The sequence below is a fragment of the Anastrepha ludens genome, chromosome 3, assembly GCF_028408465.1.
Source record: "Anastrepha ludens isolate Willacy chromosome 3, idAnaLude1.1, whole genome shotgun sequence".
Taxonomy (NCBI): domain Eukaryota; kingdom Metazoa; phylum Arthropoda; class Insecta; order Diptera; family Tephritidae; genus Anastrepha; species Anastrepha ludens.
The window spans coordinates 4508053-4520525 of NC_071499.1; the positions used below are offsets into that span (position 1 = coordinate 4508053).

Below are 12473 nucleotides of genomic sequence, written 5' to 3' on the forward strand. Positions count from 1 at the left end.
CAAACTTCTACGCAAAATATTTAATATAACACCAAATATTCATTTAGTCAAAGATTCATTTTGTCGCCCCTAAATTACCTCGCTTCAGATAAATATAAATATAAATTTCACAAAATTTATTCCATTTTTCGAAATATTTTGTAAATTTGCTTTCGAATCGCTTTAAGCGTTTAAGACAGCGAATTTCAGGTTATAGTCTCAATAAACTCCAAACAAGTTCTCAGGAGCGGTAACTTCAGTTTTGGGAAAAGCAAATAGTTAGCAGCGGTCGAGTAATTTTTATATAGTACATATTTTTGATACCAGAGAGCTTTAGTGCTCATGTTTTTATTGGAATGTCACGACAGAAGAAATAGGAAACAACAGAAAAGGACGAATTGCGTTGAACAGCCTACATACATTTGAAGCCAGAAGCATTCGACCATATTGCGAATGGAACGGCTTTTTGTTATTTCATTTTGTGCTGGTATCCGAATGTACACGGCGAAAGGAAAAAAAAGAAGAAAAAAACAAATCAGCAAGCCTACCTATAATAGGTAGATGCGCCTTGTTTGTAAGAATCTTACGTAGCTGAGAGGGATATAAAAAAGTAAATTCCAATTGCTTATAACTTTCAAAATCTTTATTTTTTAATTTTATTTCATCACCTTCAAAGCGGTCCTCTTCGATATAATAAATTTATGTTAACTATTTGCAAATCCTCGAAAAAATTATAAAAATAGATTTCTAGAACGGCAAAAGACTGATCAATCAATCGACAGCGAGATTTGTGAGATGGATTAGGGTCTGAGAAATTAGGTGAATAGAGTGCAGCATAATCTAATTTGGACCAAAATATTCGGAGTATAATATTTTAAAAGTAGGGATATGGATCAGTGAAGTACGATGAGTAACGTAAGTGAATTGAAAACGGCTTTATTTAAGTGCTTAATAAAATTGAGTCTTGAATCAAAGAAAACCCTTTAATCCTTTAAACCCTTTAATCGCATGAGACAATGCAAGTTATGTGTTATTAATAAGATAAAAGCTGCAACTGAAAACCCTTGCTAATCCCCGCTGCTTTTCGAAATTAATCGGTGAATGTAAGACAAAACTGAACAGTGTTGCAAAACTCAACAAAGTGAGTCTTATTTGGGTGCCTGGACATTGTGGTATTACAGTGAATGAGTTAGCTGATGAACTGGCTAAAGAAGGCTCTGCAAGTATGCTACTAGGCCCTGAACACTTTCTAAGTGTCAATTTTGAATCGATTTAACTATGGATTGACGACTTCACGTTGGTCTGGGTTGAACTCGAGCAGATTAGCCAAGTGCTTTGTGAAAGAACCAAACAGGAAAATAGCGCCCTTTCTCATAAAACCTAAAACTACGCAGAAAGGATCTGAGAGCACTTGTGAGTGTAATCTCAGAGCACAACGCCTGTGGTCAGCATATGGCTACCATGGGAATCATTGACGACCCAATATGCCTATTCTGGCGTGAGAATGAAAACACTACAGAGGATTTTCTGTGAAGCTGTCCGGCGTTTTCTAGATTCAGACTTAGGCTATTAGGGTGCGATGTACTGGGGATGGGTAAAGTGCATACTCTTCCTCTTTCGGACCTCTTTAAGATTCATCAATGAATCCAAAAGATTCGTGGAAGAGTGAACTCAAATGAATTTTTCAGTCTTACCATATGATATCTATCCTGCCTCTCTGTCATTTTCACTGTAATCTACCCGGGTGTAGTGCACTGGTCTCCTGACAAATCTAATCTAATATCATCCAATATGATAAGAGGTATTAAGGAGGTTTTGAAGATTAGAAAATGTTATTTTATGACATAAGAAATAAGTGGCTCATAGGTACCAGGAAAATCAATTATTCAGCTCAGACTGTAGGTTGGCAGAGTCACTAGAATCTCTTATTTCAGCATAGATCACCTGCAAGGCGTAGAAATTTAGCAAAGGGAAAAAACGAACAGATATCATTAATAAACGAAACAAATAATAAATAACAAAGGTCCTTAAATACTACACTGAGGTACACCAGAAGTGGCCATAGACTGTTACGAAGAAACTCGAACGATAACTACTGGACTGCTTCCATTTATTAAATAAGATCGAATACAATTTGTCAGGTTAGATGACGTAGATCTAACAACTACAAATCCATACCGGCTAGACCCAATCAGACGTTTCGCGCTAAATATTCTCGTAACTTGTCTTTGACAACAAATTTTTCACCGATTTAATTATCATCAAAAATTCTCCGGATTACTGTTAATCTCAAATCCGTGGCAAGAGAGTGTGTGTGTGCATATTATTTCTAAAGTTTGGCTGTTTCCATTGCTTTCGCCTACTCTTCCTCTTCACGAACAGTAATTCTCCTACCTTTTGTTTGTTTAATCGTGGAGCTTGACGACACAGTGAGCTTGAAAGGCGTAACCTTGTATTCTATTATTCTTGGCTATTTTCATTAAATTGATGTTACTCACTATTGACAATGCCGCCAACTGTCTTTACTTTAAAGAGAGCTTAATTAGTCCAAGTTGATACAGAGCAAGTTGTATTGCTTTACAACAACAACATTGAGAACAACCAGAATATCGAGAACACAAAGGATGTTGACAGAACAGAATCATTTCAAGTAACGAGTTGAAGCAACAAAAATTACCTGATTGAACGTGGTCTTACTAGTACTCATTAGGTGCTTCCAAATAAACTTAATATTTGGAAAATTTTTACTTTTTTCTAGTGTAGCCGACTATGTTTTTTTACACCAATTGCTTCATCTATTCGCCACTTGCTAACGCATGGCGACACGAAAAGGCCTAAAACGACTTCTGTATTTTATGAATAATGGTGTTTTTTTCAAAACGAAAAAAATGCATATAGTAGACACCGATTACTATACAATTTTGGACAATTCAGATAAAAAAGAAATGAAGCTGGATTTCGCCCGAATTTAGATTATTTCATGTCTTTTTTAATGTCAATTCATGCACGAGATTTATATATATTGTATATATATATAATTGGCGCTTACATCCGTTTTGAGTACATCCTTCTCCTATTTGTGTTGTGTGTCTTGATGTTGTTCCGCAAATGAAGAGACCTACAGATTTAAGCCGACTCTGAATGGCAGATGTTTTTTATGAGAAGCTTTTTCATGGCAGAAATACACTCAGAGGTTTGCCATTGCCTGCCGAGAGGCGACCGCTATTAAAAAAAAACTGTTTCTTTATTTTGGTGTTTCACGGAAACTTGAACCTACGTCTTACGAACGGTAGTCACACACCCACCCTTTCATCTACGGCGGCCGCTACAACATTTACTCAAGGGAAAAGACCTCGTAACTTTATAAAATTCGTGAATTATTTTTACAAAAGTGCGGCCAAATACATCCACACAACAATCCTTCTGCTCTGATTGTCACTCTGAAACGAATGACGCGAATATTGAAGAATATCTAATTCTACTTGAGTATGTGAAAAGTGTAGAAAAAAGAATGCCAACAAAACACAATAACTTTTCACTTGATTTGATTACTTTACCTTCGCTAAAAATATATCTAAATTGCATGCGTAAAAATCTCAACCAAAAACACTGTTAATTCGTGACTGCTCGCTTTCTGAAAAGAATGTATGTGCATATGTTTATAGGACAATATAAAATATATATCTGTACATTGACAAAATAACAATTTCAACAGCCGGAATTGAGATTTTACTTCAATGAATATAAATTAATCTTTGCCGGATTGAAGGACGTATCAGCGCAGGTCAAAGTTGGCGGTCAAGCGAAAGAAATTTTGATGACTACGCATAACGGATGAGTAGTTTTATTATTTTTTATCAACAGTGAAAAGACTTTCGGTCATCTGCAACTATCAGGGTTCAACACCACATTCTCTGCGCCGAAAATATGAAATCATTTTATTTGAATTTACATTTTACAGCTCTATTGAATGACCCCGCTTTGCACTTTGACTGCCTCTTAAAGGGCATCTCGAATGAGATTAAAGCAAAGTAAAATAAAGAAAAATAAATTGACAACTATTAAGGGCCAAATAAACGACAAGCCTCCTTTTCATTTCTTCACACAGGGCACAAATCATGATTTTGATTCGATCAAAATGCAGATTTTTAGTTTGCCTTCGTTACGTGTTAGGTGTAGACAATGACTGCACATTGGGGTAATTTTGCAAAAGCAACAACAACATTTTCGCAATTTATATTTATTAAGCTATTAGCGAAAATTGTGTTTCTTATAACGAAAATTCAACATTTGCATTTCTTACCTCAGGCACTCGTCTCAGGAATTTAGAAAAATTCAGAAAAAAGAATTAAGAAACATTCAGAAAAATGAATTTAGAAAAATTCAGGAATATAAATTTAGAAAAAATCATAAAAATTAATTTAGAAAAATTAAGAAAACTAAAATTAGAAAAATTCGGAAAAAATTTAAGTGATAAACAAAAGGTTTGAATAAAATGTAAATTAAAAGCTTAAAAAAGTGGTTTTAGTTAATAATTTAAAAATTAAGTCACAAACACAAAAATATCACCGATTTGACTTGCTGTTTGGTTGATATTGACTTATCTTCTGTATTGGTTTGGATCAAAATAGGAAGAGCTAGAAAAACCGCCACTGAGTTTTTTTAACATCTCCAGAGCAAAACAAATATCACCAATCTCACTTACATTCGATGGAAACCGAATTTCCCCATGTGGATGCCCACTGGATAGTGGGAAGTGAGGTGTGCGCTAATTGAGGTGCTCGCGTTAGAAGTTCCCTCGAATGCCTCCAAGTCTACCATCACCAGAAAGATTACGCGACTTTGCATGCCTGTGATTTCTCCCAGCCCTTGATGAACTGATTCGATGCCTAACCATCCATGAGTAAACAGCGGGTACTCCTATCTCTGCATGGAGAAGTATCCTACTTGAGTGCCTGTCTAGCTAGATATTCAGACAGCCAGTTTCCTGCAATGCCGCTGTGGTGTGGGCAACATTATAAGCTTGCTAGGGAAACATTCAGATATGAACGAGGGAAAAGAGAGGCATTTCCCGACTAATTTCGCGTGCATTATCAGTGAATTCAAGGCTTTGATTGCCATTTGGCCTTGAGCATAAATGGTTGTAGTCTTAAAGATAACACTTGTCAATATCCAAAAACTCCTTTCCTCTTTGTCGAATTACATTGCATAGCCCCATCATCCTCATTGCTGTCTGGATAAACCTAGTCGGTTGTCTTGGTTTCATACCTGTGTCCTCCATGTCCAAAATCCCAAAAAACCTGCGCCTTTATCTACACTATCAATCCATCTGAGCGGCGGGCGTCTCTTTCTTCTATGTCTGTGGCACTTTCCAAAGATTATTTGTTAAGGTGGGTGATATGTAACCTGCGAATCTAAGCATGTTGATCATTATGATTTCTATTGCAGACACGTAAACGCACAGTTTTTCGAGATTGCAGATTTTTCGCAGATCAGCGGCCTACTTATCTGCGTCTCTGAGTGACCAGGTTTCAGTACTGTATAACAAATGAAATAATAATTGAGAAAAGTCTGTGTTATCCTATCTACAAGGTGCCTCTTTAGGTGCTTGCACAATTTCTGCAGAAATTTTGTTCTCATGATCAATGGTTACTCCTAGGCGCTTAGATTCTCTCACTATTTCAAACTATAGCCACCGATTTTGAGTATTTGACCCACAGTGTGTCTGTGAAAGTTCGAAGAACTAAGCTCATATATTTTGCTGTCCTTTCTAAACTTTTGAAGGCAGCGATGATACAAGAATGTCTATGTCGTCCGCGTAAGGCAGCAACTGAACCGATTTAAATATAAAAAGCTCCCTTTGAGTTTACGCCTGAGTCCCTGGTAACTTTTTCAAGGAAAATATTAAATAGAAAACAGAAGACTCCTTTCCTTAACCAGAGTCCGTACAGCTTTGCGAACTCTCGGGAAAGATCGTTTTGAACTCTTACAACGTTCCTTACATAGTTCGTAGTGGACCGCGTTCAGCGTATCGTGAATACGGAACTAGGCCATTGTTGAGAAGAGCTGACTGCGAATGCTGTCGTAAGAAGCTTTGAAATCTATGAAAATATGATTCGTCATCACGTTGCATCCATGAGACTTATCTGTCTTAGAAAATTCGGTCAATCGTTGATCTTCCTTCTTGAAATTCGCCCTGGTAGCTACAAATTATGCGTCCAATATGCGGTTTAAGTCTAGCGTTTAAAATATAAGTATGAGAATATTATGCAGATGTTGTTCATAGAGTTATAGGGCGATAATTTTCACAGAGTAATGTGTCGCCTTTTTTATATTGAGGGCAAATTATTCCAATTTCCCACATCTTTGGTATGCGTGCTTCGTCCCAGGCACAGTAGTTCATTGCTCATGTATTTAAACAGCTCTGCTGGGATCTCATCCAAACCGCAGATGTCGTTGCTTTTTTTAGCGTTGATTGTAATGAACTTCAGGAAAGCAAGCTCTCTTATCATTTCTGAAGATTTTAACTGTGGGTATTCGGATTAAATGCTCTTAATGTTTATGTGAAGGAGTTTGTCGAAATACATTGTCCACCTTTCAAGAATTTTATTTTTTTGGTTAAGCTCGCCTAATTGATGGTTCACGGTTTTGAAAAAACTTCGTGTATTATGACATTTGAAGTCTGCTTCTAGTTGCTAAAATTTTTCTTTGTTTAAAATTCTCTTCGCGTCATAGATTTTTATACATTTCTGTAGATTTTCGCATTTTATGGTCTATTATTGCTTTACTCGCTTTATAATTTTTTTTCTGTAGTCATCTTGTAGTCATAATTCGACGAACCAGGAAATTTTTCTTTTGATCTCTACTTCCCAAAGCTTCCCCTACTTTTCAAAAAGGCCCACTTGGTTTACAATCTCGTCAAGATGTTTGTGAAAATTGTTTTCTCTACGGATAGGCTAGGACTGTTAAATTTATTCTATGCCATGTTATTCTTTGTGCTGGCTATTGCGCGTATGCGAGTGGCTACTAAAAAGCGGTAAAAATTTGCATTCGCGCCGCATAAGCTTCTCACCTAAAGGAGGCTAGATTTATATTTTGAATAAAAAAAAAAAGATTTCTTGGCCCATTGGCTTGATTCAGCTGTGAGTTAGGCTAGGTATATCTGGCTGATCTGAGTAGATTTCACTTGGACCTCAAGGGATCATAGTGTTTAAGTGATTAAAGTGTCTCTCTCAGAAATGCCTTTAATCAACTTCACAGCCCACTTCTGAGCCATCCCTCTGTTGGTTTGTTATAAAAAATATCTCATAAAATTCATTTTTCTGGAGAAGCTTTCATGTCTTTCTTTAACGGCAAGGAATCACAGAAAAAAGAGAAGGCATTAAATTGAATTATTAATCTAGCTGCGAAGTCTTTAAACTGCTTACAAGTAGTTGAAGTAGAATTCATATCAATTTGGTGAATAAAAATGTTGGATATATTTACATACGACGGTTTTTTTGTGAAATTTTTTTGCAACTGCTCGCAATATTTGGCTAACAAAATGTTTAAGAAAATGTAAATAATTTATTTGTAGGCTAATTTTATACTAACTTGAATATTACTTTAATCAGTGTCTGTTTGGGTCTACGAATGATCAGTGGAATGGCGCTCAAGCACTAAAAAACTCGTAAAAGTATTCAAAGCATCAGCAGAGTTTTTCCGCTTGTAGGAAATTTTTCGTTATTTTGGCTGTATGCTGGTCTTATGTACAGATTGAACTTGGGGATACGTATATACAATATGTATGTATATGTGCGTACGTACATACTCGTATATGCAGTAAATATAAACATATGGGCGGAATAACAACAGTTCATTAATACTGAAATACTTCCAATGTCTCGCTGGCCCATTGTCCCTGCGCACGTGCTGCTGTCAATCCACCCACATTAACACACACACACGCACATACACACCCCGATTCACATTAAACATTGTCATGAATCAGGCATTCATTTGTCTTCGCGCTCACTCTCTCACATATACAGAAACACATACGCAAACATAGTCAGTGAGAGCCAGTGAGCCAGTGAGTCAGTCATGCCTTTATGCTACTTAGTCACGGTACATGTATGCAGGTACAAATAACCGGAAATTACCATATTAACTGTACTTCCTGCAGAATTAATTAGGCTTCCGCAGAGTGCATATAAAAGCATGGCTATTGTCCCAGTCAAACATAGAACCACTCGCCCAGGCAAAACCATTTTGTCTTTGTTTTTTATTACATCTGCACAGCATCTCAACTCGAATTAGTGAGTGAGGCAGCAACAAAGTGAAATGACCATCAAAGTGGCCCAGCAAGTGCCTACCCGAGTACCCGAGTTTTAGGGCCATATATGCATATGAGTGTGTATGTGTGTGAGTGTACGTGAGAGCTGCACCTATTCAGTACTCTACACCCACGTGTTTGGAGAATACAACAGAAAAAATCACATGTCTAAGCATACTCGGCCAATTTGCGCCTGCATGAGTAGAGGAGTCCATGTCATCGATGTGAACTGATATGATCTTCTCCTGTTATTACATACAGATATTATCCCTTATCCTATGCTGCGTTGAATAATAAATATGAGCGAAGGTTGAGGAATCAAAAATTATATGCGACTGCTTTTCATGTTTTCATTCTCGTCATGCAATTGAAAATATCTAGATTCTGTCAAAAAAATATCCGGAATTATTCATTTAAAAAGCGCGCGTTACACAAACAAGTATGTCTAGATTTTTTTTTTCTGGAATGTTGGTACAACTGTCTCCTATAGTGTCGCAGAGTTTGAGCCTGATCTGCCACTTAGCTTGTTTTTGGCATTTAATTATATCAGTCAACCGCGGATGTGCTCTGCTATGGATAAAAATATCGAACAAAGAATTTGTTTTAAATTGTGTGTTTTGAACCGGATTTCGTGTGCCGAATCGTTGAAAATGTTGCAGAAAACCTATGGAGAGTCTGCTCTATCAAAAATACGGGTTATGAGTGGTATAAGACTTTTGCAGCGGGCCGAGCAGTCGTGGAAGATTTGTCCCGGTCTGGTCGCCCATCGACGTCTTCAACGGATGAAAACGCCGACAAAGTCAAGGAAATGGTGCTAGAAAACCATCATTTAAGTTGGAGGAAGGTTGCTCGTGACCTTAGCGTGTATCACGAATCAATTCGCAACATTTTATACCATCAATTGGGCGTGAGACGCGTGGCTGCTCGACTCTTTCCAAGAGAGTTCAATTTCTTTCAAAAAAATCATCGGAAGAAGGTTGCTGTGAAAGGTGGAAGAAGGTGGAAAGTGAATTCGGACCCAACATAACAGGTGATGGGACGTGGGTATATAAATTTGATATGCAAACCAGTCAACAGGTGGCTGAATGGCGCTATGCACAAGAGCCGAAACCCAAAAAACCACGTCAAAGTCGGTCAAAAGTGGTACTCGTTTTTTTTGATTATCATGGGATTGTGCACTCGGAATTCGATCCAAATGGTTTTAAGTTAAATAAAGAACATTATTTGGAAGTTATACAACCTTTGAGAGGGAATGAGCGTAGGCAACGGCCCAATTTGTGGAAAGAAAACTCATGGATCTTGCACCATGATAACGCACAGCCTCACAAGGCTCATATTGTGAAGACTTTTTTGACCAAAAACTCGACAACTATCAGTGAACAGCCACCGTATTCGCCGGATTTAGCTTCCTGTGACTTTTTCCTTTTCCCAAAACTTAAATTGCCACTCCGCGGACGCCGCTTTGAGTCAATAGAGGCAATTAACCTTTAACTACTGAGGTGGTGGTAAATTTTACACCTCGTAGTTTGTTTTCTCTCTCACTCTCTGCAGTTGAGCGCTATCAATTTCATTCTCTTGGTATTTTCTCGTCATCCTATGATTATTATTCAGTTGTGTTTCTACAGTCGAGGGTATTGTATAAGCGGAGATATACCAGTGCTGGTGTCAAAATTACCACTCGTCCGGGGTTACGTATTTTTTTAATAGAAATTATTTTACCACCACATCAGACTAAGCGTAAATATTTAATAGAAAATAAAATACCACTTCTCAGGCTTAGCGTGGAATCATTTTGACTACTCCTACGATTTATTGCAACTTATTTTATTAGGTTATGTCAAATTCAAGCAAATTAAATGACTTAGTGATAGCCAGATTGCTGGAAGACGATGACGAAATCAGTGACGTTGATGATGAAATTGCTGATCCTGATTTTCGCCTTCAAGATAGTGATACAGATGATATAATGAGCATTGAAGATGAAGAAGGAAGTGAATGTGATGTTTCCGAGGAAGATGTTGCTAAAGAAATTGACAATGCTAATGAACATGGAGATGGAGAAGACGCAATTGAGTCAATAGGAGTAACCAAATATTTTTATGGAAAAAATGGGTATAAGTGGTCGGCAAAAGAGCCAGCACGGTGCAGTAAAACTCCACTACATAACATCGTGCGCTTGCCAAAAGCATTGCAGCAAAACCTTGAAGATGGAATAATTGAGTTTTGGTCAAGATTTTTCGATAGAAATATAGAGAACCTAATTCTTCAACACACAAATACAAAACTAAAGGCTAAGTTCGATAAGTCTCAAAGAAGTGAAGCGAAATGTTTGGATATTATTGAGTTGCGAGCATTTTTCGGTGTTTTGATATATTCGTCCGTTTTCAAATCGAATCACGAAGACACTAGCCTTATATTTGCAACAGATGGAACAGGCAGACAAATTTTCAGGTCCACAATGTCGGAGGAACGATTCCTATACATCCTTAGCTGCTTACGATTTGATGACTCCACAGACAGAAAGAAACGATTATTAACGGATCCATTGGCTGCCATTTCAGAACTGTTCAAGAAGTTTATAGAAAACTGCCGAAAAAATTATACAGTTGTGCCGTTCGCGGTAGGTGCAGATTTAAAATGTATATTCCAAAAAAGCCTGCAAAATATAACATCAAAATAATGGCGTTAACAGATGCTCGCACACAGTACCTTGCAAATGCTTATATATACCATTCTGACGGAAATGGTCTCACAACTGAAGAAAAAGGCTATCAGTACCAACACAAGCCGTATTAAGGCTAACTAAAATTATAGAAGGAAGTAACAGAAATATTACTGCTGATAATTGGTTTTCCTCAATGCAGGTTATAGAAGAATTAAAAAAAAGACAGCTTACGTACTTGGGTACATTAAAGAAAAATAAAAGGGAAATACCTCCCGAATTTCAGCCCAATAAAAACAGACCAATTGGATCTTGTTTGTACGGTTTTACCAAAGAAGTTACCATTTTATCATATGTGCCTCACAAAAACAAAGCTGTTCTTTTGTTATCTTCTATGCATCACAGGGAAGAAAGCGATATCCAAAGTGGAAAGCCGGCAATAATAGCAGACTATAATAACACAAAAGGGGCAGTTGATGAACCACTCGACGTACGCTACGCTGGCCACTCGCAATTTTTTATAGACTACTGGATATAAGTGCTGCAAATGCTTACGTTATATATCAATCTTATGCTGAGTTTGATGATAAATCGAGGGCAGACTTTTTGAAAAGTCTAGGCCGGCAATTGATTTTACCACATTTGCAAAGGCGACAGCATAATCCTCGACTACCCAGGTTTATTCGAGACAATATAAGTAGCATCTTAGGACCAGACTCCGTAGCTTCCCCTCTAGTAGAGCCGGCCACAACTGCGAAAAAGTTATGCTACATTTGCCCTAGTAGGTTGAAGCGGAAGACTCCACATGTTTGTTTTGTACTAAGCCTATGTGTATGGGATGCAGTAAACGCGTATGCGTGAAGTGTGCAAATAAGGAATTTGATGAGTAAAAATCCTCCGAAAAGATTGATCTGCAGTTTTTTTTTTTTTAAACATAATTTTTGTTTGTTTTCTTTTTTGTGATTCTAATGTCATAAATTTGGCTGTGAAAAGTGCCTTTATCTAGTTTTGAATTTTTTCTTACAATTTTTTTTAAGTTATGTTAGTGCTGTTTTTTTAGTTTTAAGAAAAGTGACTATGAAATAAAGTCCTTGTTTTGTTAAACTAAAAGTTCGTTTTCTTTAAATTTATTACTCTATTCATTTAAAAATATGTTTTAGTATTCCAATTAAAAACAAATAGTTTAAAAAAAATTTTTCGTTCACAAAAATTATTTATAGATTATAAGGGGTAAAATTTACCCCCACCTCAGTAACTACGTCCAAATATTTCACCTCAGTAGTTAAAGGTTAAGCAGAATTCGCTGAAGGAGCTGAAGAAGATATTTTTATATGCGCGCGTTTAAAAGGTGATTTGAAGACTGGACTAATCGTTGGCATATGTGTACTGTTTCGAATGTAGCCTATTTTGAAGGCGACAAAATAAATTTCGATGATTAAACAATTATTTTGCGTTTTATTGAACAATTTCCGGTACTTTTTTGACTGAATGTATATTTTCGTACTAATTGCTTCTAAT

General features: G+C 36.9%; 1 protein-coding gene across 1 annotated transcript in view; it reads left to right on the forward strand.

The window, feature by feature from the left end:
• LOC128856882 (uncharacterized) overlaps window positions 1–12473 on the forward strand; it is a 106290-nt gene that overhangs the window by 61791 nt on the left and 32026 nt on the right. The gene's annotated exons all lie outside the window — the stretch shown is intronic.